At 34.3% G+C, this 19,781-nt stretch overlaps 1 protein-coding gene across 5 annotated transcripts in view; it reads right to left on the reverse strand.

Moving 5' to 3' along the window:
* Nucleotides 1-389: 389 nt before the first annotated feature.
* Nucleotides 390-19,781, reverse strand: part of LOC150094878 (luc7-like protein 3) — a 231,239-nt gene continuing 211,847 nt past the window's right edge. For 2 of the 5 annotated variants that reach the window (XM_090410860.1, XM_090410857.1), the window contains exon 10: nt 390-852. The gene's annotated coding sequence lies outside the window, so the exon portion shown is untranslated. Of the gene's footprint in view, nt 853-1,093; nt 1,150-19,781 lie in introns of all 5 variants that reach the window. The other 3 variants (XR_016550110.1, XR_016550109.1, XM_090410859.1) reach the window with 3 other exon arrangements.

The raw sequence follows: 19,781 nt of genomic DNA on the forward strand, positions 1-19,781 counted from the left end.
ACAAAGAAGGAACTGATTTTATCAATATGAAAGGACTGTTTAGAGAACAGGCAAGCCAACAGAGTTTATTCTGTTTACCTTTCATGGATAATCTTCTGAAGCGGGTTAATTTCTGAAGAATGACTTAACTGTTACTAAATATTTCTAAAAAACTTATCTTTCGGTACTTTGAATGATATTTTATCACCACCCATTGGTGAAAAATTAATATGCATTACAAAAATGAATATTATAAAACCCATTTAATAATTACACATAACACAAAGAAAAAGAAAGCCATATTTTAAAAGAAACAGAATTTATTGTTTCTTTTCTTTGTTTAAAAGATATTTCATCATTTTCCAATTACTGACTGTGTTTCTATATATGAAATCAAATGTCACAATTAAAACTGTTTAATCCCCCATTTTATTTCAGAAACCTTGAAATCAGGAGAAATGTAAAATTTTTACATCAGAAACTAAATTTTTACATGAAAAACTTAAAAATATTTTTCTTGGCAAATTAATTTGATCACAAGTGTGAGGCTAATGGTTTAAAAATGCAATGTGTTACAGATTAATAATATATATGCATTCTTTTAAAATTAATATTTATAATTTGTAACTCACAGGATTAGTTAACAACCTAACAGTAGAAAACATATGCGCGTGTGTGCTGTGTGTATAGATAGATAGACAGTTATGTACAAATTAGATGCAAGTAAATCAGGCAGAATAAAAAAGGTTTCTGTATTCTATTTATCTTGAAAATGAGGTCACCTTGAATTCCCTAAATGAAGTCATTCAACCTTTGTATGGTTATCTTCAGGAGCAGTAAAGGGAACCAGTATACTTCCAAATCGAAGCTACTCTATAAAAAATTAAATAAATAAAAACATATTCCTTGCATTAAACAATTACAAACATAATTCTATAGATCTAAAGAGAAATGTAACAAATTTATTATCTAATTAAAGTTCCTACTAAATACAGCTGATAGCTGATTAAAAACCTTAAGGTAAATAAATATCCCTCTTCTAGTAACATAAATCTTTTGAACATATATTACATATTACTTTTAATAACTACTCTTCAGATTCCATAACTCCCACCTTGTTATCAGATGACTGACGGAGCCTTCATGCAAGTCTTCTGTTGTCACTATTTCCTTTGCACATTTAAAATAATATTTGTAAGTAAAATAATGTTGAACAAAACAATGCAAATATACACAATTTAACCTGTTCTCATATATTTTCCAAAGTGTACAATAAGTATGTTTTTTTTTTAATTTAAAAAATTTTCTGTTTATATAATAAACAGAAGTATTGTATCAACTTTTTTGTAAATTAATTTTTACACATCAAATAACCTGAAAATTCACAAATGACAATGTTTTGAAGAACTGTGAATTGTAAACAAACATTTTCATAAAACTGCAATGCAACTTTTAATGCACTTCTAAAGTGTAATACACATTCATCAAAAGAAGTATCAGCCATTTCTCCATCCAAAGAAATCCATTTGAAATAAGAGAGAGAGAAGAGCCTTTCATGGTTAAATAGGTCACATAAAAATACAGGAAGCTAATGTTAAAAAAACAACAAAAAAAACTTTCAAAACAAACACAATCTATTTTTGTTTCCTATCATTGTTATGCCCAATACAAAACAAATTTGAGAGAATTATCACTTCAAAAAATGAATAATCTGTATTTTAGAAAATAAAATTTAACAACAAGATGTCTTTAAAAATATACACCTTATTTGCTACTCAAAGAACTGTGTTGGTATTTTAAGATTAAAAATATATAGTGCTGGATAAAATACATTATTTTTATACTTTATAGAGCTTAAGGAACTGATACCTTAAAATCAGTCACTAAAAGATAGGATGTAAGAAAGGAAAAAAGGTACTCTAACAAGAATGAAAGTGAATTGTATATGGATTGTGATGTTGCTTGAGTTGACAGGTAAAAACAGAAAAATTATACATGTCAATTTAAAGAGTCAGGGATTCTACCTAAAACGAGATGAGTATTAAAGGAAATGGGTTTTAGAATTTGTAGAGAGTAAAGGACTATTCATTGAAGCAAGAAATATCCCCTACTGCAAAAATAAACTGTTCTTGTCTAAAAATTTGTAATTACTGATGTGCAGAAATAAGAAGAATTTTCCATTAAGTGAAATATGACAGAATTAGATTTTGCTGATAATAAAGTTAACTACACTTACTTTTCATTCTTGTTTAAAAATGGTATACAGATCAAACTTTATAGAAATATGGGGTAGATATTGCTAATGTATATTGCTTACATTTCTATAGTGCAAGATCTGCAGAATAAGAAAAACAGGCTTAGTGTACTATATTCAGCAAATTCGTTGATGATATTTGCAACCAACAAGAAAATGTCACTATTAAACAAAAGCAAAAAAAAAAAAAAGTAAAGAATAGTGCTCTATGGCACTTGTGTCAGTAAAAAAAGAGAGGTTTGAGGATAAAAAGTAATTGAACAGTACACCTAATGAGGCCAAAACAGAAAAGACATTCAACTAAAAATGCATAACCTGTATTTTAGGAGCAGTTGATTGGCTATTTTCTCTTGAAGAAAAGTCACAGAATGGAGACCTACATAGAAAACCATCGTCAAACATGATCTACATTCCTGGAAATATTATTATTATTATTACATCACACCTCCAGGGAGTCCAAAGACTCATCGAGGGAGGGCATCTACTCTACAACTTTTCGTCTCACTACTCCACCAATCTTCATCACCTAACACCAATGCCATCTACTACCATTAATACTTTCACAATCCCAAATATCCATGCCCATGGCAGGATTCAAACCCACAACCTTTTGGCTGGAGAGCAGATACGCTAACCACTCTGCCAACAAGGCCAGCATCAAAAGCAACTGTTTGAGTTTTCTTAACCATTTCATGGCATCTGCCCAAAGATAAATGATATAAGTATTCATCTTTGGATATTCACAGCAGCAGGACTACTACAGCTCAATGCTCAAGAGTTTTCTACCTTTTTTATTTATTTTTTAACCTTTAAGGAATAGAATACATATCAAGTCTTGTCTAGTCTCTTTCTGATGAAACATCAAAGAAGGCACTGAGCACAAAGTTTTGAGTATAGGTGGGGGAAAATGTAGAAAAGCTAATGCAAAAACTAATAGAAACACATACTGCCAGATAATGTTGCAACAGAACCATCTACATAAATACAGGTATCCCTTGCTTAATGCGGATTTAATTATCACGGCAAAATTAATTGTGGCAATCCCTTGATATACACAGCAAGAGTTTTGATTAACGCACCTTTAAATTTACCAAGCAAAATCATGCTCATGCCACGAGGCTAGCAGCCTCGTGGTCATCCAAATTTGCTTAATGATCTGTGTGAGAATGTGAAAGTTTTATTTTTCCCACCAAATACAACATCATTGTTACAACCTATGGACATGGGAGTCATTGCAACTTTCAAAGCCTATTTTCTTAAAAAGGCATTCTCAAAGACAGTTGAAACAACAACGGGTGAAAATCAGGAAAATCACTCTATGAGGCTGAGTGCCAACCAGTTACTTCACTGCTAGCATTAAGGGTGGGTACGTTACAAGCTCCAGTTGTTCTGTTGTACGTATTTGCAAATTACGTTCTTCGTAAATTTTATAGCCCATTGATCATGTCGAAGAATAAGAGCAATCCCACAACCAGGTCATTAAGTGAAAAAAAAGAAGAGGAAGGTAATTACCTTAGATACAAAACTTGATATAATTAAAAGATTTAAACGTGGTGAAAGTAAAAGTAAGATTGGATGCGAATTTGGTTTTAACGGGTCTACAATACGGACTATTTTATCCAAAGCTGATGAGCACTGCGAGCAAGGTAAAGTGGCAACTACATCTGCAAGTATGCAATGCACACATAACCAGAGTGCTATAATGGTTGAAATGGAAGATCTGTTGGTTATTTGGCTGGAAGAATGCAATCAAAAGAGAATTCCAATTAGCCTATAATATCAAGGCCAAAGCTCTAAACCTGTTTTCAAGACTTAAAGAGACTAAATATAAAGAAGACAATTCAAAATTTGCAGCTAGCAAAGGCTGGCTTGAAAATTTTAAATCTACAGCTGGACTAAAGAATGTGAAAATAACAGGTGAAGCTGCAAGTGCCGATGAAAATGCTGCATCCCACATTTCCTGCTGAGCTGCAGAAAATTATCGAAGAAAATTATTACGATTACTGCCAAATTTTCAATGCAGATGAAACTGGACTCTATTGGAAAAAAATGCCATCTAGAACTTTTATATCAAAAAAAAAAAGAAGTAGCACAGCCTGGCTATAAAGTATCAAAAGATTGCTTAACTGTTATGCTTGGAGGGAATGTTAATGGAGATTTTAAATTGAAGCCGCTGCTTGTCTATCGAACTCAGAACCCAAGGGCTTTAAAAGGATGTAACAAGAACTCTTTCCTGTAATTTGGCAGGTGATTCAGAAGGCTTGGGTTAACCAAAGTATACTCGAAGATTAGTTTACCATATATTGTCGTGTATAATGCGATCCACGTATAATGCGAACTAGAAATTTTGTTTGTAAACTAGCCCTAAAATGCCATACCCACGTATAATGCGATCTGTTAATCTTGTTCCATAACATTATAAATAATACAATACGAATTAACGAAAGAAATATTTATTTTAAAACAAAATGTCAAAATCCTTTAAATTCTTCTTCATCTTTTGAGTCATCAAACATTTCATTTATAAATTCACCTGTAGGGATTGCAGCATCAGTGCAGCAGTTGTCGTCATAGTCTTCATGCTCTCCATTTTGTTGTGCGTCATCCTCGCTTTCGTATATGACGTGATCTTCGGATCCATCCATTGAATTACTTATTCTACATTTAAGAAATGAGCGTCGAATCATTTCAGATGGTATCGAATCCCATGATTCTTTAACCCAGCTGGTGACTAGGGTGATCTCAGGCTTCTGAAAATTCCCACCCTTTGTCATCTTCACCAAACCAGATGACATCCATTCTCTCCATTTTTCACGTAAGTGATCATTAACTGGCTATTCAAGCTGACATCAAGTGGCTGCAAAACGGAAGTTAGATCACCCGGTATGACTGCTAGGTCTATACGTAGCTCACGTGCTTTCTCTTTGCTTGCCTCTGTTAAATGCGCCCAGAACATATCTCAGACTAGCATGCTTTGTTGACGTAACAAGCTACCTGGACATATGTTCTATACCTGATTCAGCAAACAATTACACCTGGTGGAAATTTCATATGCTTCAGAATTTTCTTCCTTTTAAATATCACTATTGGCTTTAATTTGGTTCCGTCTGCCATGCATGCTAGAACAATGGTATTTATCATGTCCCGTTGTTTTTATGAAGACACCCTTTTCACCAACTGAGTTTACTGTTTGATTCTCAGGCATATCAAAGTACATGGGAATCTCTTCCATATTGCCAATTTGGGAAAGTTCATATCTGTGACACTTCCGTAATTATATGATAAATTTATGGAAGGACTGCACTTTTTCTTCAAGCTGCTTTGATAACTTCTACACAATTTTTGTTCGGTGTTGTAATGTTAATGCTTTGCGTTCCATAAATCTGTTGCACCACCCAGGCGAAGCAAGAAAAGATGAAATACCTGGTGTGTCCATGAATTTACCATTCTTGAGTTGTAGAGCTCGACGAATTGCATTTCTTGTTACTATAATGCCATCTTGTCGTTGCATCAAAATCCATTCATTTAGCTCTTCTTCAAGTTCTGAAAAGGATGCTACATCTCCATGACAAGCACGTTTCATTTTGGGGACTTTTTCAAGACTGTAAAATCTTTTTTTGCTTACACCAAAGTCTAATATAACTCTCTGCTACACCAAATTCTCTCACAGCAATACTTATTATATCCTTTTGCAAACTGCACAACATGCAATTTAAATCCTGCTTCAAAAGATGAACGTTTACGTTTCTGTTGGCTCATTTTCAGGCTAGGTTTGTTTAACGAATAATATTTAAAATGAACTGTGGTTAAACCGATATACCTAACTGTGCTCTATCTATCTCACTGTGCTTTATCATTCGGCGACGGAGCATGCATCGTATATGCGCATAAAGCCAGTAATGTAAGTAGCTTTATGCGCAGATACAATGCGCGCTCGGTTGCCGAATGCGAGTGGGTCGAGTAGATTTGGTTGCATAGGCATTTGCAAGTCTAATAAGATGTTATATTTTTTAGGATCCGCATATAATGCGCACCTCTAACTTTAAGTAGTATTTTTTACCATAAATTTTTCGCGTTATACGCGATAATATACAGTAAGTCTTATTTTTGCATTTGAAACTTATTGCAAGAGAAATAACTTGGCTTTCAAAGCTCTTTTGCTTTTATACAATGCACCTGGTCATCCAAATTCTCTTAATGATCTGTGTGAGAATGTGAAAGTTTTATTTTTCCCACCAAACACGACATCATTGCTACAACCCATGGACATGGGCGTCATTGCAACTTTCAAAGCCTATTTTCTTAAAAAGACATTCTCAAAGGCAGTAGAAACAACAACGGGAGAAAATGTGATTACGCTCCATGAATTTTGGAAAAAATTTAACATTAAACACACAATTGAGAACATTTGTGACTTGTGAGAGCAAGTGTCTTCTAGTTGCATGAAAGCTGTTTGGAAAAACCTTCTGCCAGAATGTGCTAATGACTTAGATTGTTTTCAAAATCCTGTGAATAACGTGGTCAAAGAAATCGTTGCAATTGGTGAAGACCTTGGTTTTGATGGTGTTGATGCAGAAGATGTTAAAGAATTATGGGATTCAAATTCAAAAGATTTCAGTGACAATGATCTTCTTGAAATTGAACAATGCACATATGAAGACAACGAACAAATGGAATGTGAAGATGAGGTTCCAAAGGAAATAACATTCAAAGAACTGGATGGAATATTTTGCAGTTTAGAATTGCTTAAGCAGAAAGTAATGGATATGGATTCAGATGTTAATCGAAGAATGCTTGTTTGCCAAGGTCTGGAGAGTCATTTTGCTTGTTATCGTAGAATTTATGCCGATAAGAAAAAAAATAAAACGGTTCAAATGACTCTTTATAACTTCTTTTGATTAAAAAAAATTGCAGTAACTAATGTAGGTACAAGTATTTATTAAACATTTACTTTGCATTGATTTTTTATCTTTCCTAAAAGAGTACCATATAAAACGAACTATTAGTAAAGTAATCAATCAGGAACGAATTGTACTTTATTATTATTAGATTTGATTCACACGATTTTGATATACACGGTGACATCGAGGGATACCTGTACACCGGTTGTGACAAGCAGATTAAGGACAAAGATGTGAATAATGGAATTAAAACAAGTATTCAGATCAGGGGATAAAATTTAAAATAAATAAATAAATAAAAATGAAATAAAGAATCCCATGAAGAAAGGATATGAATTTATACAGATCAATCCATTTGATACTATCAGGGCCACACCAACCCGAGGGTGCAAGGGTGCACTGCACCCGGGCGGCATTTTATGTAGCTAATATCTAATTTGGATTACACAATGCAGTATTAGGGGTGGCCAATAAAAGTTTGCACCCGAGTGGCAAATACCCTTGCCGTGCCCCTGGATACTATGTAGTGACAACATAATAGAGGAGGGAAAAAGTGCCACATAATATGAAAACTAACACAGTATACATATATGACTTATCACTAATAAGGTCAAGTATATAACAAGTTGTTTGAATTATCTATGTTCTAGTGAATAAGCGAAGGGAAAAAAAAAAAAAAGAAACAAAAAAGAACTCGGTTTAATTATAAACATTAAATTCACTAGGCAAACCTTCTCCAGTTAATTTTTTTTCTAAAAAGCAGTAACAGATAAAGCAGGGAAAGAAATTCTGAGCTCAAGGAAGTTCAAGGTGCTCAAGAAGTAGAGGTTTGTGCCAAAGTACTGCATACCGAACTCTGTTTCCTCAGTATCCATTGAAGGGCTGCAAATGGATTGAACAGTACATAACACACTTTACAAATCAGATGAATGTATGAATGTAACTGCTGCCAAAAGAACATTATTTAGCAGGTAATATCAATTATGTTTAAGTGTAGCAATCATGTTACATTTTGGAAATTTGGGAAGCCTGCTTTGAACTACTATTCCTTGAAGTGCTTAGAAAAATGAACAAATTTATTAGAGACACGTATTCAGAAGAAAATAATTTTTATTATTGCAAATGTTTCATCTAGAAACTAGACATCAGCATAATCAAAAGGTGAAGTAATGTTAATTCTATTTACAGAGCTGGGCCACATGCTGGAATGTGAGATTGCAGATAATTACAAAAAAAAAAAAAAAAAAAAAAAAAAAAAAAAAAAAAAAGGAGGTGGGGGGAGAAGCACTATTGCTTGCTATTTATGAGGATGAGACTCTTCCAAATCTTGACAACAGAGAAAATGAACAAGGTTGATATTCTGGGTACTTTTGTGTTGCGTACACTGCAGTGGCAGTTCTATGAAAATGACCTAGTTGAATTATCAATATATATAGTTCAATTATCAACATGATAATTGAACTATATAAACTGCAAGATCTGTAAAATTATACTTGACAAGAAATAGTTCTTTCCATTCTTATTTTACCTATAAGCATGAGCAAACATAAGTTTGCACATGAAATATTTTTGTTACTAGGCTATCTGTATATAGAAAACAGCTGACTTCACATCAAGATGCCCTGGGAGACACTTTGTTGTATAACTTAAAAGTTATATAACAAAAAGATTTTTTACATAACTTACATGTTGACTTTCCCCATCTGTTTTGACATTTTTTATTTTTTTATACTGATTTCCCCCACACACGAGGTTTCATAATTTATGACACATCAGAGCTGTGTGTGTGTGTGGGTAGGGGTTAAGAGAAAGAATCTATTATTTATATTTATTTATTTATTTATTTCTGAACAACTGTAGGTTGTAGTCCTTGGAAACATTCATTAGGAAGACTGTTCCAGAGAACAAAATAGATGGGATGAAAGAGTATGAAAAATAAGTAGCAGTTAGAATGTAAATCAGCAACTGCTGCTCATGCTATTGTAGGTTTATAGTAACACCACTGTAAACAATAATATCATAGAACTAGCACCCATTATTCCTCCCTGTTCAGAAACAGAAGTCATGAAAATACCTGTAGAAAAGACAATCTGTGAGACAGTGACTGGAGCGGATGTGTAAGATAGCATCAAGAATTTTAAGTTTTTTTCCTCCACCCAATCTTTAAACATCGTTCTATCCCAAATGTGAGAGCAATATTTTAAGGTTGGGTAAAGGATTTCAGATTTGTAAAGAATTAGCAGCTAGATAAGTGAAAAGCTACTTTTGTTACATGTTACTTTTCACAAGTGATATGTAATGTATTCAGTTACTTTTAAGTTGAAAAAAGAACAAAGTTTTTTAGAAGTTGAGTAAGCTATAACTGTGACATGTCAATGTCAGTTAAGACTAATTCAAAGAAGACAGATTTGGACTTGTTTGGAGAGCAGAATATTATCAAAGGCAGAAGAGAGAGAGAGAGATAAGATCATTTTTGTGAGATAAACTGAACTATGTTTCTGTAGCATCAAATATCACTAAGTGGTTCACACTGCAATGAAGATTACAGAGATGAATTTACAGTACTGGTATAAAAGATTTTGAAGATTGGGATGTTTGAGCACTGCAAGGTTTGTTAAATGAATAAGGAAGTGGAGATCACTGTCATCACTTGAATCAGGAAGAGAGAGAGAGAGAGCCATATGACATTCCTACATTGGTAGAGAAATCTGATCTATCATGGAATGCAGTGAGCAGAGGAAAAAATTGGCTATACAGTTACAAAGGGTGGAAGACAGACTTTGGAAATATCAAGTGCAACAAACAGCACAGGTATTCCTCTCCCCCCCCCTGGTACATATACAGAAGCAGATGATGGTTAGATCTGTTAGTGATCATGAGTGGCAGAACATACTTCTGCAGTCATTAATAATTCCAGGAAGTCAGCTTTGTCTGGAGCTGTTAGGGTAATGTCATCAGAATGTGTGTGTGTGAGGGAGAGAAGAATGGAAATATGGATGGACAAAAGTTTGAATCTAATGGCTTTTGCAAGTGACTCAAAAGCACAATCCAATATTCTATGCTAGCAAATAATAAATTCAAGATTTGACACTTTCTCTAGCATGCAATACTGGACAGTAAATTCACTAGTGTCACCTTTGTGGTATAAAGAATCACCACATGTAATTCGGACAGTTCAGATTTACCACAATTGTCTTAGCTGCTATTTGAGGTTCAGTTGTAAACAAGGGGTTAAGTCTGGATGTCAGTAATATCGTGTGGAAATAAATTTATATTTTTTGGTTGATTTTTTTTTTTTTTTTTGTATTATACTTTTTTTTATTTATTTGGAAATTTTAATTTCGGTAACACTTTAATTATTTGTTTATCATGTTAATGTTGGAGAAGTTTAAAAAAGTTAATAGATATACAGTGAGAAGAAACAGACTCTAAGATGTAATTAACATAGTGAGCATTCAGTCTCTCTGCATTCCACAATGGAGGTTCAACAGTGCTTCTCCAGATATCATACAACTTGGCTTCCCTCTAGGTTCTGGCAGAACAGGTGACAGCAAGATGCAATAACTGATCCGGAAGCTTCCTGGTACATTATTATCAATATCAGTCCCGCATACCATCTAGCTAGCCTGAATAATTGCTTCACTGCTGTATTCTACCCATGGGTGAACCATCATCCAAGGGTGGCATTAATGATACTGCATGTGAACAAGAGAAAGTGGGGAAAGATGCTAGAAAGTATATTCCTATTTTCTCTTATGCATATATCATTGTGATACCTTTCAAGAGCACCAAATGTATGGTGTCTCTTGAAAAGTACCATCTATCCCCACTTTCTCTTACACGGACACTATACATATGGTGCTCTTGAAAGGTATCATCAATTTTTGTGTGTGTAAGAGAAAATGGGGATAGATGCCAGAAAGTCTGTTCTAGTGCAAAACATAGCACCAATCACTTCAGGCCTTCAATACACAAAATGGTGGTATTTCAACAAAGGTCATCTACAGCCTAGCAGATCTAGTTATCAATTCCTCCAAATTCTTCTATGGCAGAAATAGTCCACACCATGAAAAAATAGGGGAAGGGAGAACAAGTGATCATGAGAGACTGTACAATGTACTTCTGCTGCAAATTAGTCAGTGGCCTAAGTCTAAATGTCCAAGTTATTCACCTCATTTTACACAGTGAATCCTGTATATGTTGCATACGTTATTTGCAGTTTTTTTATTGCCAGTACAGTAAGTCCTTGACTTACACTGATTAGTAGATAAGCAGTTGCAGTACTTCGACTTACAACTAGCAACATCATCTATCAAGTGCCACTTGATAGATGATGTTGCTAGTTGTATTGATGCAACATTGATGCAACATCATCTATCAAGTGCCACTTGATAGATGATGTTGCATCAATGTAAAAGATGCCTAAAATGTAGATCCAAAAGGCTTACATTTGGCATAGGTAAGATATTAAAATAGAAGATACTATGGATCCAGCATTATTTTATAGCCAAATATAGAAAGCAAATTAAGAAAAGTTTCAAAAATTTACAGAGAACTTATATGAGAATATAAGTTTTAAAAGAGGTATACCACGAGTAGACATATTGATACAAAATTAATAACGGAAAAAACTCACGTACAAAGATTATTTAATAGTATAATTTTCGCCTGTGTGTCACAGGCATCTTCAGTACATATTAAGCTCAAATTAAACAATAACTGACAATTCCAAAAAGCACCACCAAGTACAAAAGTAGCTGGTGTAAGATAACTAAAAAAAATCAATAAATTTCCTAAAAAAAAAAATAATAATAATAATTAAAAAAAAAATCAATACAATAAAAAGTTAGGAAAGATTAGCTGATTTGTAAAGTACCGTCTCCCATAAAGGGGATAGACATAACCCTTCGGATCTGTTTAAGTTAGGAGAATGAAGTAGAGTTTCACATGTTTCTTTATAAAGGCGTTCCATGAGGAACTGACTTTTGTGAAGAACTCTTGTCTTTCTCCAACGAACTCTATGTCTAGTGAAGATGGCATGTTCTGCAAGTCCAGACTTTTCAGGTTTAAAGTATTCAATATAAAATTGGTGTTCTTCTAGCCGAATAGAGGCAGATCTTCCCGTTTGTCCGAAATAAGATAATCCACAAGAGCACGGAATCTGGTAGACACGTGGATGATTAAGATGTGGAAGCTTGTCCTTAGGAGAAGTGAGAAAGGTGGAGATTTTTCTAAACAGTCGAAAGGTAACAAAAATATTCAGTGGTTTTAAAACTTTTGCTATACGTTCACTGATACCTTGTACATAAGGGATAGGAATGCACGTTATTTCTTCTGTGTTTGAAGAGGAAGACATATTAAAACCTCAAAGTTATTTATTAAAAGAACTTTGAGGTTTTAATATGTCTTCCTCTTCAAACACAGAAGAAATAACGTGCATTCCTATCCCTTATGTACAAGGTATCAGTGAACGTATAGCAAAAGTTTTAAAACCACTGAATATTTTTGTTACCTTTCGACTGTTTAGAAAAATCTCCACCTTTCTCACTTCTCCTAAGGACAAGCTTCCACATCTTAATCATCCACGTGTCTACCAGATTCTGTGCTCTTGTGGATTATCTTATTTCGGACAAATGGGAAGATCTGCCTCTATTCGGCTAGAAGAACACCAATTTTATATTGAATACTTTAACCTGAAAAGTCTGGACTTGCAGAACATGCCATCTTCACTAGACATAGAGTTCGTTGGAGAAAGACAAGAGTTCTTCACAAAAGTCAGTTCCTCATGGAACGCCTTTATAAAGAAACATGTGAAACTCTACTTCATTCTCCTAACTTAAACAGATCCGACGGGTTATGTCTATCCCCTTTATGGGAGACAGTACTTTACAAATCAGCTAATCTTTCCTAACTTTTTATTGTATTGATTTTTTTTTAATTATTATTATTTTTTTTTTTTAGGAAATTTATTGATCTTTTTAGTTATCTTACACCAGCTACTTTTGTACTTGGTGGCGCTTTTTGGAATTGTCAGTTATTGTTTAATTTGAGCTTAATACGTACTGAAGATGCCTGTGACACACAAGCGAAATTATACTATTAAATAATTTTTATAGGCAAGTTTTTTCCGTTATTAATTTTGTATCGTTATGAGAATATAAGCTTCATAGAGTTGCCTTACTTTGCACTTCTTAAATGACACAAGCTTTGCCCAAGGAGCTCAAATGCTGTCCTTTTATTTGTGTCCATATATTCATCCAACAGAAAGAGAGCATATGTGTTCCTTGGTCTTAAGTAGTGCAAAGCAAGACAACTCTGATGCTTAAGGTTCGACAAATCCACTCACCTGTGGCAGGTGATTTTGCCAGCTGGCAAGTAGCTGCACACTGGATGAAATATAATATTTTTATTTAATAAAAATCTTTCTAAGCGAAATTTTTTAAGTTTAAAAAACAGAGATGCAACACCAGTGATCAGTTTATGGAACTTCTATTAATTTATTGAGACATATCATTAGAAAAAAATGGGGATCACCAATGAGTATGATTTTTGCATGGCGAGTAGAATTCTGCATAATTTGTTGAGCCTTGTTCTTAAGCTGTCTGTAATTTTTTGAAACTTTTTAAAGTTTCTTTTTATATTTGGTTATAAAATAAGGCTAGATCCATAATATCCTTCAATTTAATATAATAATAATTTCCCATTAAGCTGACATTCAGCTGATAATATCATTGGCATTTTTTTGTTTCTACCTTGAGAGCAATTGTTTCTTGTTAGTAAGCTTATTAGCAGATAGTACTTATTGTAAATAAAACATAAACCATAAATATATCTGAGAACAATACATGTATTCATGTAAAATAACAACGAAGACTAAAATTAGAAATTATTAAATGACATAAAAACGGTAATAAATTCATAGAAACTGTGTGTGCTTGAAATGAATAATCGACTGTTACAACTATTATAAAAGATAAAGTTCGAATTATACAGTACATGAAAAGTTCAGCCAATGCAATCCACAGTCACTTCCAAACAAAGAGATATATATTAATAGAAAGAATGGGAAAAGTATTAGAGAACTGGATAAAAAACATACAACAATGAATGCCGATAAGTCTTATGCTTATACAAGAGAAAACACAACATGCTGTTGCATGCTGTCAAGTGATTTATGAAGAATTTAAAAAAAAAGAAAAAAAGAAGAAAATCTGCACTAGTATGGACTGAGCATGCAGTATTCCATATTCATATGAATATGTGATAGCATTTGTATTAGTTTTCTTACAATCTGACACTCAATTTTCTCAAAGTTTTCTTATTTTCTGTTCTTAAGCAGAACCTGTTGTAGCTTTACAACAGGTTTATCATATTCAAGCAACATTCAATGTATACAGATCTTTAATTTGCATGAAGGCCATCAGAACAAATTAACTGCATAAGTCAAGGACTTACTGTACTTGTAAATGTGTTTCAAACAAAAAAAAGTTGTAAGATGGAAAATTAGGGAAAGAATGCAGGCACCTTATATATGCTATATTATACATATGATTTCTTAGCTTCCATAGCTCAGTTGGTAATGACAATGCCCTCTGGTTGGAAAACCCAGACAAATCCTGTCATAGAATATGAAGAGCTGTTATAAGGATTTTTTGTTCTTGCAAGACAGCCACTTAGCAGAATATTTAGATAGGATTAATCACTCCACTGTAGCACTACAGGTTTATTACAAAGTTACTTGATTTTTTAAGAACCAGGCCACTGAGTCTAACATGTTAAGGAAAAAAGTGATATGAGAATTCTAGCTACCTTTTAAGTCATGTTATGGAAAGCATTGGAAAACCATTTATCATACTGTTAGATTGCTATTTAACAAGCACACAAAGTATTGATGCAATATCTAAACATATGTTCCTCACATGCATATTTCTATTCTACACAGTGAAGATACTAGTAAAGAAGATTGTCTCAAACATGGAGTTCAGATAATGAAAATCATAAAATATACATGGTTTACTGGTGAAAACAACATGCTATTGATCAACTTTTTGAACTATCAAGCTTATCCACCAAGCTTCAGATCAATTCTTAATGGTCATGGCTGCAATTTCATTTGTCAATATAAACTTTTGAATGGGTGTTATAGGATATCAACCAATGAAATTTTTTGTTATATGGAAGGTGAGGAGAGAACATTAGGGGCATCCATGGAAGTTAAATTTATTTGCAGTCAAGAAAGGGGTAAGAGCTAGTTTTTACTCCTAGAGAGCAGTGAGTGGAATAATTTGAACTTTTGCCCTGTTACAAAAGTTCAAAAAGTTACAATTTTCCCCTACCTTCCTGCAGGAAAGCAATGTTGTGTATAGTAAAATGCAATTTTTTTTTAAATAACAGTTTCACGCATATAAAGGAAACTAGAATTTACATACTTCAACACGTCTCAGTTGCAGCTATATGGGTAGGAAGAAGGAAAGTTCCAGGGAAATAGTATAGTTATGTAATTCAAAAATCATAAACAATTAAGAGCAATTACTTCCCAAAACTTGGAGATAGGCATACAGTCTGTTTGATTAAGATTAGGTCTTATTTAAAACAGAAATTTGATAGTCTCTTTCATGATTCATGAAAGAGACTATCAAATTTAAGCCTCCTGTAGTGCAACATCTTTGTTTCATTCCAGTGAACTCCATGTCTGGTGTCAATGGCATGAAAATCTTCCAAGTCCAGAAATCGTATATAATTGATGTCCTTTTGTTCTAATCTCAGCAGAACAGTTAATCTGTAAAAAGTAGCAAAGATTACAAGAACAGGGCATTTGATAAACACCAGGAAAGGACAGAGGTGGTAATTTATCCATAAAGGTGGTAAAAAAGAAGATAACTTCTGGGCTGGTTTGAAAGTGGTATAAAGCGTATTTCTGTGACAAGTCCTTGCTATTTGTTCAGAAGTCCCTTTAAGGTAGGGCATGCAGATCCTTTAAACATCAGATTGCAGTCTGGTAGAGAGATAATAATTTTCTGTATTGTGGTTTCATTATATCTATTTAGTGGCAGAGTGGGTTTTATTTTATTTCATTTTTCTAACAGAAGAGAATCAGAACAAACTGTGTAAGCTTGGTGTACAAGGGTTTTGATAATACATGTTTTTTTTGTGAAGGATGATGATGTGAAGCTGCATGGATATACATGCCTGAAAAGGATGGCTTCCTGAAAACAGAAAATTCAATATTACCAACAGAGTTACAATGAAGTAGTTCTGTTTTCAGAGTGAGACCAGATTGCAAAGACATCATCAACAAAACATTGACAATGTCTTTGCAATTTCTCTTCAGTCTCACCAAACATGAGACCGAAGAGAAATGGTGAAACCGAGGAAACACACTAAAACAGGTGGTATAGGACTGCCGATTGCGGTATCCAAGATTTGTTGAAATAATTTATTTGCTAAGTAAAGTAACTGCCATTATAGTAAACTTAAATAATGTAATGACATCATTAGAGAAATCTCCTTGTAAAGTTGTAGAGCTTTTTTCAAGTGCTATGTTTGTAAAGAAAGAAACTACATCAAAAGAAACCATCATTTCAGACACTTGAAGACAAAGCTCTTCAATTTTCTGAAGGGGTGCTTAAGGGTCAAAGTGTTATAACTGAGAGGAGACCTCCACATAGCCTTTAAAGGAATGCGGAGAACCAACCAGGGCTTCTGACCTAATGTCCAATCCTCACCTTCTCGTGGTGCACCCTGTTGGGTATCTACTTGGATACTGAAAGGACGAGGATGGGCTGGCAATTTGGGATTTAGCCGACCAAATTGTATTCTCATTGGTTAAACCAAAATATAGAATGATGGTACAACATGACAAAATTTCATGCCGGCTGGGGCGTCACCCGGTTAAACAAGGCCCCCGTTGTTTTTGCCAGGGAACCAGGGCGAACAGCGAAAAGACAGCTACTGGAACAAATCTGAAAACAAACCCCAACTCAACATCACCAGAGTTAAATATCGGTACTATCAACGTAAGAAGCCTGAATGGCAAAAAAATGGAGCTAGCTGAGGAATTAGATAAGTACCAGATCCACATAATAGGGGTGACTGAAACAAAAAAGACCAAAACTGGTGAGATCTTTCTGAGCAATAAATACAAAATGTTATATTCAGGCAATGACAATCAAGGAAAAGAAGGAGTAGCCGTAGTATTCAACACAGAATACGAGGCTAATCTTCTTGAATGGCAGGCAGTCTCAAGTAGAGTAATGTGGACAAATATGAGAATGGGAAACTGGACAATGAGACTTATATGTGCCTATGGTCCCACAGAAGGTTCTACTAAGGTAGAAGTGGAGGAATTTGTTGATGCTTTAGAAAAAGCAACTGACACAATGAAAAATGAAAAGTTGGTCCTTGTTGGGGATCTAAATAGCAGAGTAGGAAATGATTGTGAGACATACAAAAATATTTTGGGAAAATTTGGAGAAAAGAGCAAAGCTAATAATAATGGCAAATATCTGTTGGATTTCTGCTCAGGACATGGACTTATTATTACTAACACCATGTTCCAACATAAAAATGTGCACAAATTCACATGGAGAGAAGAGGCAACGAATAGAAAAGTCTCATTGACTATGTTATTGTTGATAGTGATGTTTTCTCCCTGGTGCAGGACCCCAGAGTGTACAGAGGATTTTAAATTGGAAGTGATCACTATTTAGTCTTGAGCAGGATAAAATTGAATTTCATATTGAAAAGAATAACATGTAAGAAAGTTTTAAAGCGAATAAAAGTTGAGCAGCTCTCAGATGTGAGCTATAGACTAAAATACACAAAGATTATTGAAGGAAAAATGAAAGAGTTTGAGAACAGGAATCAAACCTTGGAGATTCATTGGCAAACTCTGAAGAAAACATTGATTGATTCTGCCAGAGAGGCATGTGGTGAGGTTGTTTGTAAGGATAAAAAAATCAGAACTCCCTGGTGGACACAGGAGGTTAAAGAGGCAGTGAAGGAAAAGAAGAAAGCATACCAAAAGTTCCTGTCAAATAAGTCAGCTTGTGCTCTTAGAGAATATAGAGACAAATGCAAGAATGCTAAACACTGTGTAAAACTAGCTAAACAAAAGTCATGGGAGGACTTTGGCAAGAATATAGAAAATAAATATCAAGAAGGTGGTGGCAAAATATTCTGGAGGTTGTTGGAGAAGCTTAAGAATGGAGGAAAGAGTGCTATAAAAGGAATTAGAGATGATAAAGGTGACATGAAAACGGGAGAAAAAGATATCCTTGAAGTATGGAGTAATTACTTTGAAAAACTGCTAAATGAAACAAGCAGTAATGACAGCACAGTGGTTAAAAACACTGACCAGGCATGCAGTCAGGAATACATATCCATACTTGAAGTAGAAAAAGCCATCAAAGGCTTGAAATGTGGAAAGGCAGCAGGAGTAGATGATATTCGACCAGAAATGCTGAAGTATGGTGGTATAAGAGTCTTACAGTGGCTGCACTGCATAGTTCAGAAAGCGTGGACAGAGGGACGAATTCCCGATGATTGGAGTAGAGCTCTCATAGTACCCATATATAAAAAGGGAAATAAAACTGCATTTGAGAATTACAGCGGTATTTCCCTACTGAGTGTTCCTGGCAAGATCTATGCAAGTGTACTTGAGAAACGGTTGAGAAGAATTGTGGAAGAAAAACTTGGTGAAGAACAAGCTGGATTCAGGCCAAATAGAGGCTGTTAGGATCAGATCCTCACTTTACGACAAATAGTCGAGAAAGCATGGAAATATAACGGAGATCTGTATTTAAGTTTTGTTGATCTGGAAAAGGCATATGACAAGGTGCCAAGAGAGAAGCTATTCAATACGCTGCAGTTATATGGTGTCAATGGGACATTATATCAAGCAATACTTAGTCTTTATTTGAGTTGTAAGTCAGCAGTTAGAATTGAAGGAAATACAGGAAGATGGTTTAATGTTAAATCTGGTGTGAGACAAGGATGTACATTATCCCCTCTGTTATTCATTATCTATATGGATCGCATTATGAAGGAAAGTGGTATTAAACATGATATCGAAATTGGAGATGTTAATGTCAGCTCTTTGCTCTATGCGGATGATGTTATACTTCTAAATAAATCCGCTACAAGTCTGCAAGATTGTCTGACTAAATTGAATAGCTCTTGTAATAGATATGGTATGAAGGTCAGCAATAAAAAGACAAAGACAATGTAAATAGGCAGAATCATTGAAAATGTCAACTGTGTTAGTGAATGGAGAACCTGTGGAACAAGTAAAACATTTCAACTATTTAGGAACGATTTTTACTGAAAATGGTAAATTAAATATAGAAATAGACAACAGAATCAGCAAAGCTGGTATGGTGGGAAGTCAATTGAATAAATTCATATGGAATAAGAGAGAAATTAGTCGCAACACTAAATTAGCTGTATACAAGACAGTGTTCAAACCAGTTTTAACTTATGGATCTGAGAGCTGGGTCAGAAGTAAAACACTTGCCCAAAGACTAGAGACTTCAGATATGAGAGTCCTGAGAAAGATTATAGGCGTGAACAGATGGCATCAATGGCAGTATCATATTAAAAACGAGGATATGAGGAAAGAACTTGACATTGTCAGCATCCAGGAATGC

This window comes from Typopeltis vanoorti, chromosome 21 (assembly GCF_054136105.1).
Source record: "Typopeltis vanoorti isolate ZY-2024b chromosome 21, IOZ_Tvanoo_1.0, whole genome shotgun sequence".
Lineage (NCBI taxonomy): Eukaryota > Metazoa > Arthropoda > Arachnida > Uropygi > Thelyphonidae > Typopeltis > Typopeltis vanoorti.